General features: G+C 43.3%; 1 protein-coding gene across 11 annotated transcripts in view; it reads right to left on the bottom strand.

Moving 5' to 3' along the window:
* AMPH (amphiphysin) overlaps positions 1-19,589 on the bottom strand; it is a 951,873-nt gene that overhangs the window by 114,581 nt on the left and 817,703 nt on the right. The gene's annotated exons all lie outside the window — the stretch shown is intronic.

The raw sequence follows: 19,589 nt of genomic DNA, 5'->3' as shown, positions 1-19,589 counted from the left end.
CAAATGTGGGCACTGGAAATATTCTGTGCATAGGGTTGTGCAGTTAGTGTCTTCATTGGAGACTCCCTAACATGGTAGGTTATTTCTGTGCATGTTAGAGATACTTTACCCAAATACGCCACCATTCACAAGGAAATCTTTCATGCAGTAAACTGTCATGGAGTAAGCTGCAAGCTGGTAGTGCAGACAGATGAAGAAGCTATTGTGCGCCATTTTATAATTGAGTGGATGACATGAAAGACATTTGTATGAGTTAATTCCTGACAGCCTACTGTAGGAAACAAAATGGAATTTAGTATAATAAAAGATTACTGTTACGTTTGGCTTGTTATTTCAGTCATACTCAGGTCCCACAAATGTCCCTTTGTCATAATAAAATGTTAGATTTGGAAAAGGACATCAGCAGTTTATTTTAATGACATGTTTGGTTTAGCATGACCACAAAGGAATTGGGTGAAATGGGGCACATTATAGACCACTGACTCCTTGTATGTGTTGAAAAGGCTGCTTTATTGAAACAAGTGTGTATCACATAAATATCCTCGGCCTAAGGCCTTACACAACTAAAACCTCACTATACATTCAGCAACCTACATTCCTTCCCCTTTCCCCTAAACCCTCCCCGTATACATACCCTTCAAACTTTGACATCACGGGATTATCTCCCTTTAAACGTCCACTTCTGCTTAGCAGTGAACCAGTTGACCTGTGCTCGACTTGATATTCCTATGACGTAACCTTTTAACTCCAGAACTTCCGGTGTGGGCTTGTTGAGACCCTCCCTTTGTTCCTGATTAGCCTATATTAAGTAAAATAACCTTAAGTAAAGGCCTGAAAACTTGTGGGCCAACCGCCACCAGAAAAAGCACCAGCCAGACATTTTTTTGCCCCCCAGGCAAATAACCCACTCTTGTCTTCTCAGAGTCCTAAAAAAACTCCCTCAACTCCAACAAGTATGGTCTCATCCCATACTCCGAAAGAAGCATTCCATCTTCCCTGAAAAACTCAACCTCTTCAAAACCTAAATCAACATGCTGTAGCCTGCAAAACCCTCATCCCTACAGAAATGTTGCATTTCTCTATTTACCTTCCTTCTGGCTTTATCTTTGGCTGATGGCTTGGACGCATCTCCCCAACACCTCCTGGGGTTAAACTCCGTTGAGGCTACAAAACACCCTGATCATTGTGATTTTATCTCTCTCAACTCTTCTTTCATGGATCTCAAAAATTCCAAACCTTTCTCAACCACCATGTTTTTTTCCCCTAAATGGATCAACAAAATATCCAGACAAATATTCATAATTATCAACTTGTTTAGTTTGGGTAACAACTCCCTCCACCTCATGTCTCCTTTCTTAAACCACTAAACTAACAACAAATTTCTTTGAAAACCCACATTTCTTCCCCAAGCACTCTCCCCTGTCACCCGTTCCACCAACTAAATGAAAGAATGTCAGACAATTCACACCGACAAACCAGCAGCCAAAGGACCTGGAACTGAACCTGAAAGAGAAAATAGTTCAAGTACATCATTCTAACTAACAGTGGCCCCTTACCCCCTCATCGCTCTGAACATACCTCAGGAAACAATTGGACAACCACCTGCCTAACCCCATTACTTGGTCTCTAGACCACCCTCTCTTGCTTGCCTCTGTCGTTGCCCCGATCCTAAAAGAATGAGTACCAAAATCCTTAGCCACCAACCCTAACTTTGTCACAGCTTTTCTCAAGACTGCCAATAATTGGAAGGAGGCTACCTGCTACCCTTGTTGGTGAGTGGAAACCACCTCTGTAATCCCCTACACATGCATTCTGAGTTTTCTACCACATGCCACTGGACTTACCTTCTCCTCCTGAACCTGAAATAGCGTTGTCGTTCCTCATGACCATTGGTCAGTTTTTGACCAGAGTAAGCTGATTTCAACACCGTTCTGTCTGAAGTTAACGTCCTCCCATTTCAAACCTTTATCATCCTGCCCCTCCCCGCCCAACAACTATGAAACTTGAAAGGCCCCAAAAAACGATTTCAACCTGGGCATAACAAACCTCTGGCAAAACATGAATTACTCCGCAGAAAACCTGCCAAAAAGGAGGCTTCCTTCTATGTACCGCCCTACCTTGTTCACTAGCTCAGCCCTCTAACATCCTCTTATCCAACTCTCCTGCAGATGGTGTATACCCCACAGAAGTTTCCCCATAAAGTCAATGCCTGCCAGCTTTCCTTTGATCATTATTCTGGATAAACCTTTTTCTGTCAGCCTCAGTATGAACTGTACCACGACTTCACCCAAGAGGTGGCTAGCTCCAGAGCTCACAAATTCGCCCCAAGCCTGATATTATGCCTTAGGTGTAAACACTTCCAGGGATCCCCAAAACAGATGCCACATCCTCTGTCTCCCACTGTCCATAATTTTGGAGGCATCTGAGTTGTGTCCCTGTCCACCTCTGTGGCCAGTCCATGAAACCTCTCCCACTGTGAACGAGACAAAGCATACGCAATGTCATTGTTCAAACCTAGTACGTGCCTAGCTCGAAACAGAATGTACTTCTGCAAACATTCAAGCACAAACACCCTCAACAACTTAAGGATCTGAGTGTCTCCGCTGACTGCCTCTGGAAAACCTGAACCACTGCCATATTGTCTATCCTAAAGAGTACCTTCCGTTGTTGTAACCCTGCACCCTACAATGTGACACCCACCACCAAAGGGAAAAACTCAAGAAACGCAATGCTTCATCCTCCAATTTTCAACAGTCTGTCCATTCCTCCGCACACCAGTGTCGCTGCCAATACATTCCGAAGCCTATGCCTCCTGATGCATCTGAAACAATCTGCATATCCCAGTCAAAATCCTGCTGTGCCTGAATTTGGATACCATTGAATGAGACCAGAAACCCCTCCACATCTGCAGATCTGCCTTCCCTCCTGCAGGCAGTCTAACATGATGGTTCGGAAGGGAAAGCCCTGAAAGTGCTAAACCTAACCTCCTACAGAATGTCCTACCTGCCCTCACCACCCTGCATGCAATGTTTAGGTGTCCTAAGAGCAGTTGAACCTTCTGCACCGTGGCCTTTGTTTTACCAGCATCGTGTCCCATAGCACTCACATTCCTAACTTCTTGTCCTGTGGAAGGCGTGCTATCATAGCCACAGAATCCAACTCAATTCCTAGAAATGAAATGGTGGTCAACAGTACCACCATTTTCTCCAGAGCCAAGGGAACACCAATTTCCTCTATGAGCTCCTTAAATCTTACCAGCAGACGCTGGCAGTCTGCAGAACCAGAGTCCGTGACCATGAAAAAGTCATCGAGATAGTGTGTCATCTTCTTGTGAACTATTCCTTGCACAAAAAATCACTGTAGCAAAGTGATGGAATTCTCAAAGAGAGCACACAAAACCAAGCATCCCATTGGGAGGGCTTTGTTCACATACCAGTACCACTCAAATTGTATACCCAGCAATTGAAAATCCTCTGGGTGCACAGGTAGTAAATGGAATGCTGGCTTTATGTCACATTTTGCCATATAAGCTCCCAGTCCTGCTAATCTAAAACCCCATGTAAAACCTTCCAGCAAAATATGGGCATCTTCCCTGTTTGGGTAAGATCCCAGACAAAATTTAAGTCTATCTAACTTAACCAGCATATGAGCTTTCCCTTGAGGTCCTTGCACTCCTCTCCCCACTCGTAACTTACTGCATTGGAACCTCTTGCACCCCTTGAATTCTGTTGCCATTGTGAATTGTGACCACCCTACTGGGTCCCTGACGTACTCCCGGCATTGCTGTTGCAATTGACGAGGGGATGCTGTCTGAGCACTTGGAGCATTTGTGCTTGAATCTACAATACTCCCTCATGCACAGCCCCTTGTTGAAATCTCAACAAACCCCTTGTGTACCTCCCTGGGTCTTATAAGACGCCCCCACCCCTCCGGGCCTGAAAGGACTGATATACTATGGGCAGACTGCTTGCTGTGTATATGTTCTTTCGAAATTTGCCTGAGCCCATTGTTTGCTGCCATAGATCTGTATCCGACTCACCTCATTTTGCTTCAGCGTCCCATGCCATGCGTGCCCAGAACTCTTTGTCATACTGAGCCCAAGCGTTACCGTCAAAGGATATTTGTGCCTTACGTATGACATCCATATACTTGAATATGGCTACCCTTCTCTTCAGGTAGTTCTCACAATAGATGCAGGCGTATATCAGGAATGCTGCCGTCCATTCTCAATGGGCATGGGTATCTGTTATTTTGCCAGCTCATACTCCTCATCTTTGGAGCCTTCCTTTGCCCGTAGTTTTCTAAGGAGGAGTTTAAATATCTCTACATATTCATCCTTCTAAATTCTTTCCTTGGTAGACAATATCAGATGTTACCCAAGTGGCTTGGTAACTCAAAGGTATGGGAGTTTACGTATTTTCAGCTCCCTACTCTCCTTCCCTTCTGCATCCTCAAACTTCCTTTTAGCCCCCTGTTTGTCTTCTTCCCCTACACCTGTTGCGGTAGCCTTATCTGTGGCTAAACCTGTATGTGTCCTTCTAACTGCATGTCCTCTCACAGTGTCACTCCCTCACTTCTCTGCCCCTTCTTGCTTCAGCCACTCCATTCCTATCCCTGTCTCCCTGACGTACCTACCCTTCTGCAGTCGTGCCTCCTTTTTCCACTCGCACCCCATATCCACTCCAGTGGACACCATGACCAGACCTGGTACTTTATTCACATTTGTACTCTTACCTGGCCATAAGGTCGGTGCCAGCTCCGAAGCCTACTGCCTTTCCAGTGTATGTTGCTTCCACGTCCCTTGTACACCCCTTGAGCATCCCTGACCAGTGAGTGGAACTTGAAAAATGGCACTAAATGTGGGATTAAATAAAACCCCTCCCACAAACTGTGCCCATATGCCCCTTTGGCGACAACGATAGGCCCTGTACCTCTGTGTCCACAATCTCTCCTTCCTCTAAACTATCATCTCCATAATCCAGTTCCTCTTCCTACCATGCAGGCCCCTCAGGACCACTGGTCATACCATGACCATGACTTGTGGCTCCCATTGCCCTCCCATGAGGCTACATTCAGCTATCTTCCGAGGGACCGTTCCTCTGGTGCAGGCTGTCTGGACCCATGCTGCTCCCACTCCGCTCCTGCAATTGCCATTGCAAGGCCTTCCTAGACCTTCATGCACCATATGTGGTTGGGCCTCACGAGGCACTCTGGCTGACAGTTCTGTGCCATGCCTTGTCTTGTCTTACCCCAGGGGTATGCGGGCTGCACTGTGCTCTCCCAGGTCCGGAACCTGCCATAGGCTGGACACCTGCAACGAAGAAAGTGGGACCGGTGTGCAGCGTCCTTGTACCTCTGATGACTGACCCTGTACTCCTTGTTCCACCAACAACTTTATTGTCCTATCACTCCTCCCACCTTTCTGACCCCCTCTATCCTGCCTGGCATAGACCTTGTGGGGTTTCTCAGATGATGTCCCCTACTCAGTCAAAAAAAGCTTTATTTGATTAAAAAATAAATCATAAAAGCGAATTAATAAATTACATCATTAAAAACACAATCCATTCGCATGGCAATAAAATAATCTAAAACAGTTTACCAACCACTATCCTGTAGAGCATACAATATGGCAGATATATGCCAAAACCTAATCAGATAATAAAACTAGTGGTTACATATAATCCCTACCCACAGCTATCTGTACGGCTTCCTGATAGACATAGCTCCTCTAATAAAGCTCAAAACCACTGAGCAAATATCCGAAGACTGCAAAGAGAGCAAATAATTAAAACCATCTATATAAGCATATGGACGGAGTGGTCTCAACAATGGGAACAAAGTGCAGTTTTTACATTCTTATACAAAGAGCAAAACATAACGAAGTGCAAAGTTCTCAGTTTTGTCATAATATTACATGGACACATGAAAAGGTTACCAGGCCAGCTGAATTGCTGTGGAAAAGCTACCAGAAAGTGCACCAAAGAGAGAAAAAAATCTAGTAAAATAAAATCTATGTTGGTGATTCCTAGTAAAAAGCCAAAAACAATTGAGGTTGGTTTGTTAGTAAACCCAGATTTAAATGAGCCACGGAATAATACCGACTCAAAACCTTTGTATGAAATGCACTAGCCTTTACTGCATATGCAGTTTTAATCATTGGTTTTACTTATTGGGGCATTGCAGCTGGATTATTGAAAAAATCAATTAATCCTAAATCGTGAAAGGTTAGTTTCAAATACCTGAACCATGGAATACTATCAGTCTATCCCCAGCTCCTCCCCGTCTCTCCACTCGAGCATGGCAGCCACAATCGCAGAGGCCATGCCACGTTGTGCCACCTGTCTGTTATCACTCACCACCAGTGTCCCTTGGCGGTCACTACGTCTGCCTGCTTACTGTTCTTCATCTGCAGTATGTGCCAGGGACTTCCACTTCCCCTGGTCCTTCTCTGGGGCCTGCTGTATCCAATCCCATCCCTCTCTAATTCCTGTGCTAGGTGACCCCCTGCAGTCTTCCTCATCCTCCAGTCCCTCCAACATGTCTTGATCAGCACCCCCCAGTCTCCAGCCACCTCCACTGTGCCAGATCAGAGTCTCCTCCTAGTCCAGACTGAAGCTGCCTCCCTGAGGGCAATGCCCGGTTCTCCTCCTCATCAGAGGCCTGCTCCTTCACTACATCAATGCCCTGAGCATAGCCTGCAGCACTCCCCCCCACTGAGGGGCATGGTGGCCCTATCATCGCATTATGCGCATGCCCTTCCCCCCTTCCCTCCTGACTGAAGAAGGCTGACAGCCTTCGACATGCTGCTACAAACCCCAAGGTGCCTTTAATGGGCCACAACTGGTCGCTCACATGCAGCTTCCCCCACCCCTTTGTGTCTTAGACAATGCCGCTCATCACCCGTAGCCCCTCCCTTGCCCCTCTTTCCCCTGGCTGCAGAGCCGTGCCTTGCATGCTCCGGGTGGCCCCGAACACTCACCTGAGCCAAAGCTGGGCCCCACACAGGTGAGCATGCCATAATGGCGGCCGCCACACTGCTGAACGCACGTTTCACAGGCCACACCGACTGCGCAACCACACACCTTTCAACCAGGAGATCCAAACACCCGGCCTCATTCACTCATCCTGCATCATTCCATTTACACTTTTGGTAATACAGTAAGGACAACAAGTGATTTAAAACTAAGCTGGGCCTACTCTGAACGTTATGCTCTACCGATAAGAAAAACTACTGCTAAGAGAAAAACTTTCTCTAAGCTAAGGACTGTCACGTGTACACCTACCAACAAAATGGTGGGTGGCAGGTCCAAAATGGCGAGTTATATAACCCTTGGGCTATATCCTTTACTGGGTGTAGTCCAACAAGCCCAATCATCTAGACAGTGCCTGTATTCCTCCAATGCCCCCAGGGGACAGACCTCCCTCTGGTCTGCTGTCCAACAAAGCCCTTTATGCAAAGAATTGATTTAATACTTTAGCTGGGATTTTGAAGACCAGGATAAAGAAACAAGTGCAAATATGTAGCCTTCCATTGGATTTTGTTCATAGTTAAAACATTGGGCGACTTTACTCCAGTTGTAAAAAGAAAAAGAAAATTTAACCTGAATGTTAGGTATGCGGTGAGCTTTGTCTGGGGAATGAGATTGACCTTGGCGGGTGACAGACAATGCATGGCAAAGTATGGGAAAGTTATACAGTCACTGTAATTTATGTAATAAATGGGTGCAAAACCCACGTGGTGTTTAGCATCCCTAGCTTGCTCTATCAAAGTACTAGGTTTATTTAAACTTTGTAAATGGTTCTTATGGAACCATGGTGATTTACACACTTTGGGCCCGATTCACAGAACTAACTTAAAACAAAATCCTAAACTTACTACCATTTTGGTATTCACAGAAGGCACTTACTCATTTTGGTATTCACAGAAGGCACTTACTCATTTCGATATTCACAGAAGTTAGGAGTCCTAACTTTAGGACTCCTAAATGCCTTCTGTGAATACCGAAAGTCTTAAAGTTAGGATTTTTCTCCGTTTAGTAGTAGTATAGTTGGGACTCCTAACTTTAGGACTCCTAAATGCCTTCTTTGAGTACCGAAAGTCTTAAAATTAGGATTTTTCTCAATTTAGTAGTAGTAAAGTTAGGACTCCTAACTTTAGGACTCCTAAATGCCTTCTGTGAATACCGAAAGCGTTAAAATTAGGATTTTTCTCAGTTTAGTAGTAGTATAGTTAGGACTCCTAACTTTAGGACTCCTAAATGCCTGTCGGGAAATCCGAAAGTCTTAAAATTAGGATTTTTCTCAATTTAGTGGTAGTAAAGTTAGGACTCCTAACTTAAGGACTCCTAAATGCCTTCTGTGACTACCGAAAGCCTTAAAATTAGGATTTTTCTCAGTTTAGTAGTAGTAGTAAAGTTAGGAGTCCTAACTTTAGGACTCCTAAACTGAGACAAATCCTAATTTTAAGACTTTCGGTATTCACAGAAGGCATTTAGGAGTCCTAAAGTTAGGACTACTAACTTCTGTGAATACCGAAATGAGTAAGTGCCTTCTGTGAATACGAAAATGGTAGTAAGTTTAGGATTTTGTCTTAAGTTAGTTCTGTGAATCGGGCCCCCTATGTAATGTAAATTGTTTGAATAGGTACTAAAGATTTTTTCACAACCTAAACACCTAAATCAAGGATGATTCTTCCAGTGCTTTATTTGTAAAATAATAGGTGAAGGAGCCAAAAGTGTATCTTAAGAACGTCCCACCCGTGCTACTAAATGCCATGGGGATCTTTAGGCTTGGTCCCACCTTACACCTCTTTCTACATCCCATCCTACACTTCCTACCGTTTTATCTCACTCTTGCAGGTTAATATTGTTTCCTGCTTTTTCCCTTTTTAAATATTTTTTTCTGGTATTCCTCTGTCTCTGCTTTTCTCACTCTTGCTCTAGGTCTAGGGTAAAATATGATGATGAAGAAAGTCCTGGTCCCCAAAAAGAAATCCCTGTGCCTACCACCTGCAAATAGTGGAACAAATTAAGCATTACTGTGGCACTGGATCAGTTTGTCCTTTTCTGTCAGTTTTCTCTATTATTGTTTCTATGTAAAATGCTTCGCATGATTGACTACCTCTTATACTAACGGTGCATAAACCATGGCCTAGACTTCTGGAGAAACAAGAACTGCGCAGATCGTATTCTATAAGACTGAAAGATCTATACACATTTTCCAAACCGGTCCTGAGAATAAAATGCTAAAAGAGGATTCTGCGATTGCTTTGAAAGAGCAGTCAAGAGCTGGGGATTAGAATCTCATCAGACAGCAGCAGCTGGTGGGCGGAGGTGAGGAAAGGATGGTTGTGTTTACAGATGGATTTAGCACCATACATGTGGATTTTCACTGAGCACCCACACTGTTCGCTCGTTGTAAATACTCTTAAATCTTGCTGGCTTGAGGTTGCTGCAGGCAACACTGTAATGTGATTCTTCAATAGACATCCCCAACTCGCTTCCACAAAATGACAGCTAATAGGAACATAATTAAACCAAAAGACTGCGATAACTGCTACAATCCTGCGATTGACCCTATTTTTACCCAGTCTTTTATAAATGAAAATAAATCTAATTTTATCTGCACTGGATTTGTGAATGCTATATTTTTCTTGTTGTTTAACTTTGTGGTTGGGCTCAAAAGGACTTTCAAAATATTATCACAGTAGCATATCAGATTTGGTATGGCTCCTGAAGCAATTCATTACTATGCTCTGTCCACCTCCACCATTTTCACCCAGGGACTATTTACCTTATTTCCCCAGCACCACTTCAGTTATGTACATAATCAGAGAGATATCCTCTTCTATACCGGAGTATACAGAAGGTGTGATAAAACAGTTGGTACTTGTGTTCAGTGTGATTGGTGCATTCTCTGCTGCACACTCCCTCACTGGGTCTCACACTATCACAGTTGACTTACTATTGCATAGTCTATCTATTGGGATCACAGTATCCTAGCTAGGCTCTGCACTGAATACTCAATAATTGGGTTCGAGATGTCACTCTATTGCTCACTGTAGTGCAGTATTACGGATGGCTCCTTAGTGCACACTGCATCACTGGGCCCCACAGTGGGCTCTCCACTGCGTCCTCTATCACTGGCACGACATTCTCAACGTTGAGTTCTCTACTGTCCATTACTGGGCGTCATCATTTCTTATAATAAAACTGGTAGTTCACAGTGCTCCTCTGGACCACACACAGTTCCACTCTGTCACTCTCTATTGCATACAAGTTCACGGCACCTTCCCAAAAAAATGCTTTTCTGTAACACGCATGTCAGCACCCCTATGGACACACTGTCTTTTTTGATTCAGTGTAGGCATTATTTAACTCTTCAGCTTTTAATATTTTCCTCCAAACACCCCTCATTCCACTGAAGGTAAATGGGCAAATACCATTCTCTGCCAGTTTTCAACAAATTCTCATTGGTGTTCCCAAACTTTTGCAAGCATGTTACTGTACACTACTTGTAAAAATTCAATGTCAAAGCTCGGGGAGGCATCAGCTCTACTCAAGTACCTGCTCCCTACTTCTTAAAGGATAGTATTTGACTGCTACTCTCTTTCTTTGGTGATAAGAATGGCCCAGTGTCCATTGCTTAGGGCCTAATCTCATTAACATTCCCAAGTAGAGGGTGGAAGGAAATGTCAGAGAGGAAAGAGCCATACTTGGTGGTTTTCCCGCATGTGTTTCTATAGTCAGCAACTCCCTGCAATTGAACTCTGTGTTCGTCAGATCATAGTAGTAGTATTATGGGCAAACCCTGCTGTTTGCCTCCTCTGCAGCTGCACCATCTGGCAAGAGCTAGGCCGATCACAGGGCAAATGTATCTGGGTGGTATTTAACCTTTATTTAAAAGTTTACCTCATATTGTTCCTTTATGAATTGGAAGCTGGTCTACATACATACAACCCTGTGAAGCTCTTTCATAAATGAAGGGTGAGACCCCTGATGCTGTTCTTATTTTCTTGTGGCAGTTACATCTTTGGATAGATGTTAAATGGATGGAATATTTCAAAGGAAGTCTCCCAGCCCACACTATTGAATGATCAGCATTAACCATCACATGCACTAAACACTCTTCTGTGGAAGACGGCATTTTAAAGGGTCGGTATATAAATACTGTAGTATTTTGAAGCATTTGTCTGAGGATCAAAGATGCCAATGGTACTGGTATAGTGCAGTATTACCTGGGCAATAGACTCAAGTGCAATAAAAGGAAGTATTTATCAACGAAAAATTGGTGACGTAACAAACGTGATGAAATCTGAACAGGCAGCAAACATAAGGGGCAAAATATATGGAGGTGTTAGTGTGAATGTAAGAGCTAAGAGACAAGGATCATGAAGAGCCTGGTAGAGGAAGATGAGAGGACAATGTGCCTGCTGTCAGTGGTTGTGCCAGATAGATATTATAGGAAAATGGGTTACTGGTTGAGGGGGGTGAAACCCTACTAAAGCAGCAAACAGAATTGTTGTCAGGGTGAAACACAAGCAAACCCCACATTTTGTGGAAAGTTACCAGAGGGTTAGGTACAGGTGCTTAACCCTCTGGTAACTTTCCACAAAAGCAGTCAGGCTTAACTTGGAGGCTAAATGAAAAGTATTTATGCAGCACTTCAAACAGTAATAAAGTGAAAACACAATAACAAACCGGAGATATGCAAATTCAAAGATTTAGATAACAATAGTGCTTAAAAGCACAAAGTGCTAACTGGGGTCATCTGGTCATTCTGGACCAGGACAAAGTCACAAGTTCAGGCCGACTACAATGGAGCATGAGCCAGATACGAGGGCCAAGCTAGGCCCACAGAACAAGGTACCTTAAATTCTGGTTGCATCGTGGTGCCAGTTCCCTTGTTGAGAATGCATCACACAGCCACAGTTTTGAGGAGCTGCGGGCTGCATTGCGAGGTCCTGAGTCGAGGATGTGTAATGCAGCATCGGTTTCCAAGGAGCTGCAGGGCTGCGATGCAAGGTCCTGTGTCGAGGATGCATTATGCAATGGTGGTTCTAAGGAGCTGTGAGGTCCTGTGTCAGGTATGCGCCACACAGCAGTGGTTTTAAGGAGCTGTCGGCTGCAATGTGAGGTCCTGCATCAAGGATGCATCATGCAGTGGGAGTTCCAAGGAACTGCAGGGCTGCACTGTGAGGACCTATATTGGCAATGAGGCACACTGTGACGATTCTGATGCGGAGCTATGAGGCGATGTGTCGTGTTGCATTGGTTCTGCTGAGGCCAGAGTTGGGCTGGCACAGCACCTACAAGCCCACATCTTAAGGTCCAGGGCTGGGGTGGCACCCCTTGGAGGTGTAGGACTCACAGCAGGTGCAGGGATCAAGGTGGTGTGAGCCATTTCTGTCCCTGAGGCATCAGTGCAGTATGGCAACAGAATAGCAGGGCAGCAGAGTAGCAGTACTTCTTGCAACAGAGCAGCACAAAGGTCCTTCTGAGTCTTCCACTGGTCCAGAGGTGTACTAAAGAGTTGGATCTGAGGGTCGAATATTTATAGCTGGTGCCCACTTTGAAGTAGGACAAGATTCTGGAGTTCTCCCCCCTACAGAGGTGTCTGACATTTCCTGTCTCCCTAACCTGGCCCCAGTTCCTCTGGGGGCACAAAAGACTGCTGTGAAACCCTTTGTGAGTGTGCTGAAGCAGAGTCTATGTGATGTGTAAGTTGATAGCTCTATCTCCTTTCAGAGTCAGAGATGGCCGATCCTGCCAATACCTACCTATTCCCTCTTTGTCTCACTGTCTGGGAGCAATACACAAAGACCAATTGCCAGCTACACCTAGTCATGTGACTTAGGACATAGGCTACTGGCACAAAATGGTTAGGACAAGAAAATGGCAACTTTCTAAAAGTGACTTTTTAGAACTGTGACTTAAAATCCAACTTTACCATTAAAGGGGGTCTCAACTTACAAATCTTTAGAGACCAATCTCAATATTCAGACCTGATCCCAATTGAAAGTTATTACTTATTTAATGTAATAAGGTAACCCAATGTTAACCCGTGGGGACGGCAGGCCGTGCAGTAGTGAAAAATGAATTGAAGAGTGTTTCACTACCAACACATGTAAAAGTCAAAAGTACATGTCCAACTTTCTAAGCACACTCCAACCTGCCCCATGGGCTGTTTAGGGCCTAGCCTGTGGGTGACTTACATGTAAGTAAGTAAAGAAACTTTATTTGATTTTTATCGAAAATCATAAAAGTTTACATATAAAATACATGAAATAGAAATCATTAGCACAGGCGTATCTCCATTACAAATAATGAATAAATCAATAAAGGAGCCAATGAAGCTACAAAAAATGGTCTAAAGGAATCACAACATTAAAACCAGGTAAAAAAGAAAGAAAAAAATACAGATTTAAAATAGAGAATGGATCCTAACAATAACCTCCCATGAATAACCCCAGATTTAAAAAAATGAGTCAGATAAAAACAAATGGTAAGTGATTTTAACATTTGCAGAAAGAGATACAACAACCTAACATGATTAAAATTCATTGGCAGGAGTAGTGGGCAGATGCATTTTAAACGCAGATGGTTGAATCTAGGGCATATCATGACAATGTGGAGAGAATCATGGAGAGAAACATCATCACAGTGGCAAGGCGGAAGATCTGAAACTTTGCACCAGGACCCCTTATGTAGCAGTGGTTGATAAAACCTGTTAAACATGAAATATGTCAGAACCCTTAAATGAAAATTAGACATCTCCAGCAACAAATAGGGCTCCAGTTCAGGTACAGTTTTCACCATAATAAAATGACGCATAGAGCGTGTATTATCAGCCACGGACTCACATTCCGCAGCCGCTCTTACATAAAATGCCTGTTTAAGCTACAGAATATCCCTCCTAACTATACCCTCTGGGTCAGTAAACAATTCAAGATGGCCCAGTGAATTAAATGTTTGCCTAATGTAAGCTATCCATGGAATGCTCAGCATACAATCCAGAGCCATACAGACGCAAATGTTGAGCCTGTTGAGAGACAGATCCTCTTTCAACCAAACTGACGACCAAAATAGCAACTATGTACCCAGATCCCACCTCCTTGTGAAGCATCTCGGAAGGGGGGCTCACTGATACTTTGAGAAGACATTTCATTTAAGAAAGATCTGCAACGTTTGGATAATCTACATCTCTCTATCATTGGCAGAGTAAATGTGATTAAAATGGTATTCTTCCCCAAAATTCTATATTTATTTAGAGCAATCTGTTTAGAATTTTCCATACCGTGGCTTAAGTCGATAGAACGGATATTCTCTAGCTTTATATGGGCTTATTCACAACCACGGCGGGCCTATAAATTCCTTACTCTCCAGAAGGATCGTGGCAGGTTAGCTCTCCCAAATTTACAGGCATACTACTGGGCAACCGTGTTATTATATAGTAAGGAATTACTGCATAGTGACTCGGAAGGTCGGGTGGGGGAGGACTATACGCCTTATACGCCTTCTACTTTTCAACTACTCCTGGGTAGCGAGAGCAGAGGGTACTGGTGGAGACATCTTCACGACAGCTACCACAAAAAAAGTTAAGCATAAAACATTACTTAGTGGATTCAAGGTTTGGAAAACCGTCAGGAAATTGCTCTGGATTGGAAGACTCTCGTTCTATACACCCATAAAAAACAATCCAGATCTGCCCGAAATTTTTAATGACAAATATATGCACAAATGGCATAATACAGGATTTACCCATTTAGGTTGCCTCTTCTCCTCTGCCGGGAGCTCGCTATGTCTATGTTTTATAGACTACAGCGCTGCATTTGACCACGTAGACCGCAGCAAACTCTGGCAGAAGCTGGAAAAATGGGGGATTCCCGGGCCACTCCTACAACAGCTGATATTACTACACACCAATACTTGGGTCAATATCAAACTGGGCTCTGGTACGCACCTGTCAAGGCAAATCAATACCACCAACGGCTTAAAACAAGGATGCGTCCTAGCCCCCATGTTGTTTAATCTTTTTCTCGCAGACCTCCCAGGAGAATTGGAGAAAATCAACTCACACGCCCCGCGGCTGGGAGATATCACGCTTTCAAATCTCTTATACGCAGACGACCTGGTCCTTATTAGTCGGTCCCCCATTGGACTTCAGCATCTTCTGGACACCACTAACACATTTTCAATAAATAACGCATTAAAGATTAACCTGAAAAAAACAAAAGTCATGTCAGTAAATTATAATAAAACAAAGAAACACGAATGGTTTCTGGACGGACAGAGGCTAGACCGTGTAGCCACTTATAAATACCTAGGTGTACTTCTAGACAGCAGAGGCTCATTTAAAAACCAACTAGAGGCCATTCGACGGAAGGGTACAATATTCCACCTCTCAATGAAGCCCTTGAAGAAAGTCCTCCCTGATCGGTCATTGGATCCCCTTTTACAGGTGATTAGAGCACGTTTACAGCCTATGCTCACATACGGCAGCGAACCAATGCAAGGGAAAGACGCCACGGTTTTAGACAAAACTATCAGTCAAGCCTACAGGGCAATTTTCCATCTGCCTAACTACGTCTCCCCTGCCCAGATTCGACTCGAATTTGGACTCTAGAGACAAACGGTGGAGAGGAGAGGCGCCTACATAAAAAGCTGGCGAAAAATCAGAGGCGCCGAGCAAGGATCCTTAAACGCCCATCTTTGGACCGAACTCTCCATCCGAGAGAACTCTCCCGCTAGGAAGTATTTAAACGAATCCCTGGAGTCCCTGGGATTAACAAACCTCTGGGAGTCATCTACAGACATCAAAAGCTTCAAAAACGTTGTTACAAAAGTAACCAAAATGATATCATCAATAGATGATAAAGAAATTCTGGCCAAGAGGGCTCATGGATGGTCAGTGTTGAAAGACTACAACGCTCTGAAACCGCAGGATTACCTGAAAACGGGCCTTACGCAGGCGACAAAAAACAAATTTTTAAACTTGCGTCTAGGCATCCTACCAATACTACCCCACTTGCCACCTTGGAAAAGGGGAACAGAAATCCATCTCTGCCGACTTTGTAGAGCAGGGAAAGAGGACCTTATACACATAATTTGCATCTGCCCAATCTTGATGGACATAAGGCGCTCTTTACTTCGAACTTCATGGAATCAAAAGGGCATAAGAAGCTGCAGGCAGGCTGTGATGCTGTGCTTCAATCCAGTTGAAACTCAGCTAAACTGCAGACTGACAAAGTACCTTGACATAGTGGCTAGAAGACTTCTGAACTAGCCACACGGCTCGCTTAATGAACAGCAAGCAACAGCACCTCAACCCAATAAAGGACAGCGGGTTACTCACTTGCCAAGTTAAAGCTTCGACTGGCAAACCAAGTCACCTTGACTTTATAAACTTACAAATGGACAATACCAAAAAGTAATGAGACTTTTATGATTTTATTGAAAACAATCATTTTTCTTTTAAACTCGCATTACAAATGTATATAAGGCCTAATATGTACTCTTTTGAAGTTTTTATATTGTGAATTTTTATTAATTGTACAATAAACTAAACTAAACTAAACTCCTCTGCCGGGGTATACTCTTTTGAAGAATTAAAAAATAAATTTGGCTTAGATTAGCGGGATTTTTTTTAAGTACTTGCAAATTAGAGACTTTTTGTTACAGAAAATAAGCCAGACGGCGGGGGTGGTTAAATATAAAACTAAGCTAGTAGACACATTGTTATCTGACACAAGAAACACGATTGGGGGCATCTATTCTCACATCAATGCTATGTTTCCAGATGATATGGAGAAAGTTGCACAGAAATGGTTAGAGAAGGCTGAAATTGCCAACGAAGAGTTTAATTACGCTTATGAAATGTCACAAACAACTTTAATGTCAACCAAACTCCAAGCACAATTTTTTAAAACTTGCTTCTTCTTATGCTATACACCGGATAGAATTGCAAAATGGGGCAGTGGTCCGAGCTTTTGCTGCCCTAGATGTATGCTATATAAGGCTGACTGTATACATATCTTTTCTACCTGTGTAGGACTAAAATCTGTCAAACAAGAGATAGGGAAATTTTTATCTACAATTTTGCATAACACTACTGTTCTATCCAGTGGGGTTATTTTACTGGGGGCAGTAGACCCCGGAAACACCAGGGTAGGCCACGAACTTATCTTTATCGCCATGGCTGTTTTCAGGCTATGTATTGCCTCAGCGTGACGAGATAATTCTGCCCCCACCTTCCAACAATGGTTGGCCAGATTTCTGGCCGTCGCAAACACCGAAATTGCAATTTATAAACGTAAGGGCAATAGGCGACGTAAAAAAGGGTTAAAAATTTGGTCCCCTTTAATTTTATGGCGACAGACTCTTGGCTTTCTGGAATGAATTGTAGGTTTAACAGGTAATCAGATGTGGATACCTTAATATATATATATATGTTTGTTTTTCTTGGCTTTGTTGATCAAAATGTATGATTTACAACTGTATGTATTCCTGTCTGTCCGGGGGAGGAGGAGGGTTGGGGGGAGCTGGGGAAAAACTAAGGTTGTTGTTAAAATTCTGAATAAAGATATTTAAAAAAAAATGTAAAAAATAAAACGCGTGTTGCAATACTCAAGATTACCCCAAAAAAAAAAAAGAGAAGACATTTCAAAAAAGCATTTTCTGTGACCTGAAGCTGAGGGCAACACATGTATTCCCTGATTTTACAGCCATAACTCGCCAGCACGAAACACTTGGCCTTAAAAACTGTAAACACTGCCTCTCTGTTAGTTTGACCTATATGCCTTGCCAAAAGTCCAACCCCATTAATTGTCACTTTGAACATCATGGTCTTTTTCTTCCATAGGGGTTGCCAAGAGAATCTGGAATCCTAATGTTTCCCTAAAGATGGAAAAAGATCGACTCTAAAGATGGGGTGACTCTTGACCACGAAACCTTTGGATCTGGTGTTCCTAGGCCCCACCACCATAACGCGGGATTTAAGGTAATTAGTAGTAAGATCAAGCCCATCCATGTAAATGACAAAAGGATCTAATAGCCCCTGCAGGCCCTTAGCCTAAGACATAAGGATGGCATCATCAGCATATAAAAGAACAGGCAGATGACCACCACCTACCATTGGAACATTCACCCCTGGGTCCAACAGGGCGTTATATGTACTAAAAAGAAAGCTTGAGCCTGACCGAAATGGCTGTTTAAAATGCCCACAGAGGCTGCAATGCAGGTCTGAGAAATGTTTAAAAGGCTACTTCAATGAGTGGGACAAAAAGCGCTGCAGGCCCAATTGTAGTATTTAATTTACAGGCCTTGGGTACATGTAGTACGCTTTACTAATTACTTACAAGTAAATTAAATGTGCCAATTGTGTGTAAACCAACTCTGCCATATTTAAAGGTGAAAGCACAAGCACTTTAGCACTGGATAGCTGTGGTAATGCCAAAGAGTCCTAAAAGCCAACAAAAACAGGTTCAGAAAACAGGATCGAGAAGGCAAAAAGTTAGGGGATGACCTTGCACAGAGGGCAAAGTCCAACAGATATCTATGCTGATTCTGTCTCCATCAGAGAATGTGTGTGACAGTTAGTCCAGCTGTTTGTAAGTCTCCGTCAATTGTTATATGTGACAGACAGCCATTCCGTTTGTACATGGAGGGGTTGTGTGTGATGGATAGCTCTGCTGTTTGTAAGTGTCCATCAGTGGTTGTGTGTGTAAGTTATCACTGCTGTTTGAAAGACTCCACAAATTGGTGTGTGTGTGTGGTAGATGTCCCTGCTGTTTGTATGTGTGCATTCACTGTTGTATGCGGGAAATAGCCTTACTGTTTTAAGTGTTCAATAGTGGTTGTGTGTGAGAGATAGTCCTGCTGTATATAAGTGCTCATCAATGGATGCGTGTGCTAGATATCCCTGATGTATGTAAATGCCCAACAATTGTCATATGGGACAGATACCCCAGTTTTTTTAATGTGTTTGTCAGGGGTGACAAATAGTTCTGATGTTGGTAAGTCTCCATTAGCTGGGGGTGAAGCATACAGGTGAGAAAGCAACACAGGGGGTTAAGCACTTGAGAATGAGTGCATCACAGAGGGAGAAAGGAGAGAAGTACACAGTTGTGAGACAGCAACATGGAGCGTGGAAGGAGGAAGAGTAGTACACTTGGGAGACAGCTGGAAAATACATGCAATCTCATAGAATCCTTAAGAAAAAGATAGTTCCTGAAAAGTGAGCAGTGGAAAGACACAAGTAAATTGGATATACTCCAGGGGAGGGAAGACAAAAGTTGGACAATGCAAGCCATCAAATAAGAAAGAAAATTAAAGTGACAGTAAAGCCAACCAATGGTAAGCAATGGGCAGACGGTAAGCCCCACTATATTCTTGGTAGACCCACAATATGTCTTTTGCTGTTCTGTCTAATAAGCCAGACCTAAAAAGAGATTTTTCAGGGAGCTCACAAAGCATTATGTTGTGCTAACCCGATTAAATGACAGCTAGTTGTTCTGTAGGGTAATGTTTTCAATAGATCACAATGAGGCTTTCAATAAAACTAAAGCCATACTACTGAAACCTGTGATTTTG

Source organism: Triturus cristatus, chromosome 5_2 (genome assembly GCF_964204655.1).
Source record: "Triturus cristatus chromosome 5_2, aTriCri1.1, whole genome shotgun sequence".
Taxonomy (NCBI): domain Eukaryota; kingdom Metazoa; phylum Chordata; class Amphibia; order Caudata; family Salamandridae; genus Triturus; species Triturus cristatus.
Note: the sequence above shows the minus strand (reverse complement) of the source record. Positions and strands in the feature narration are given on the sequence as shown.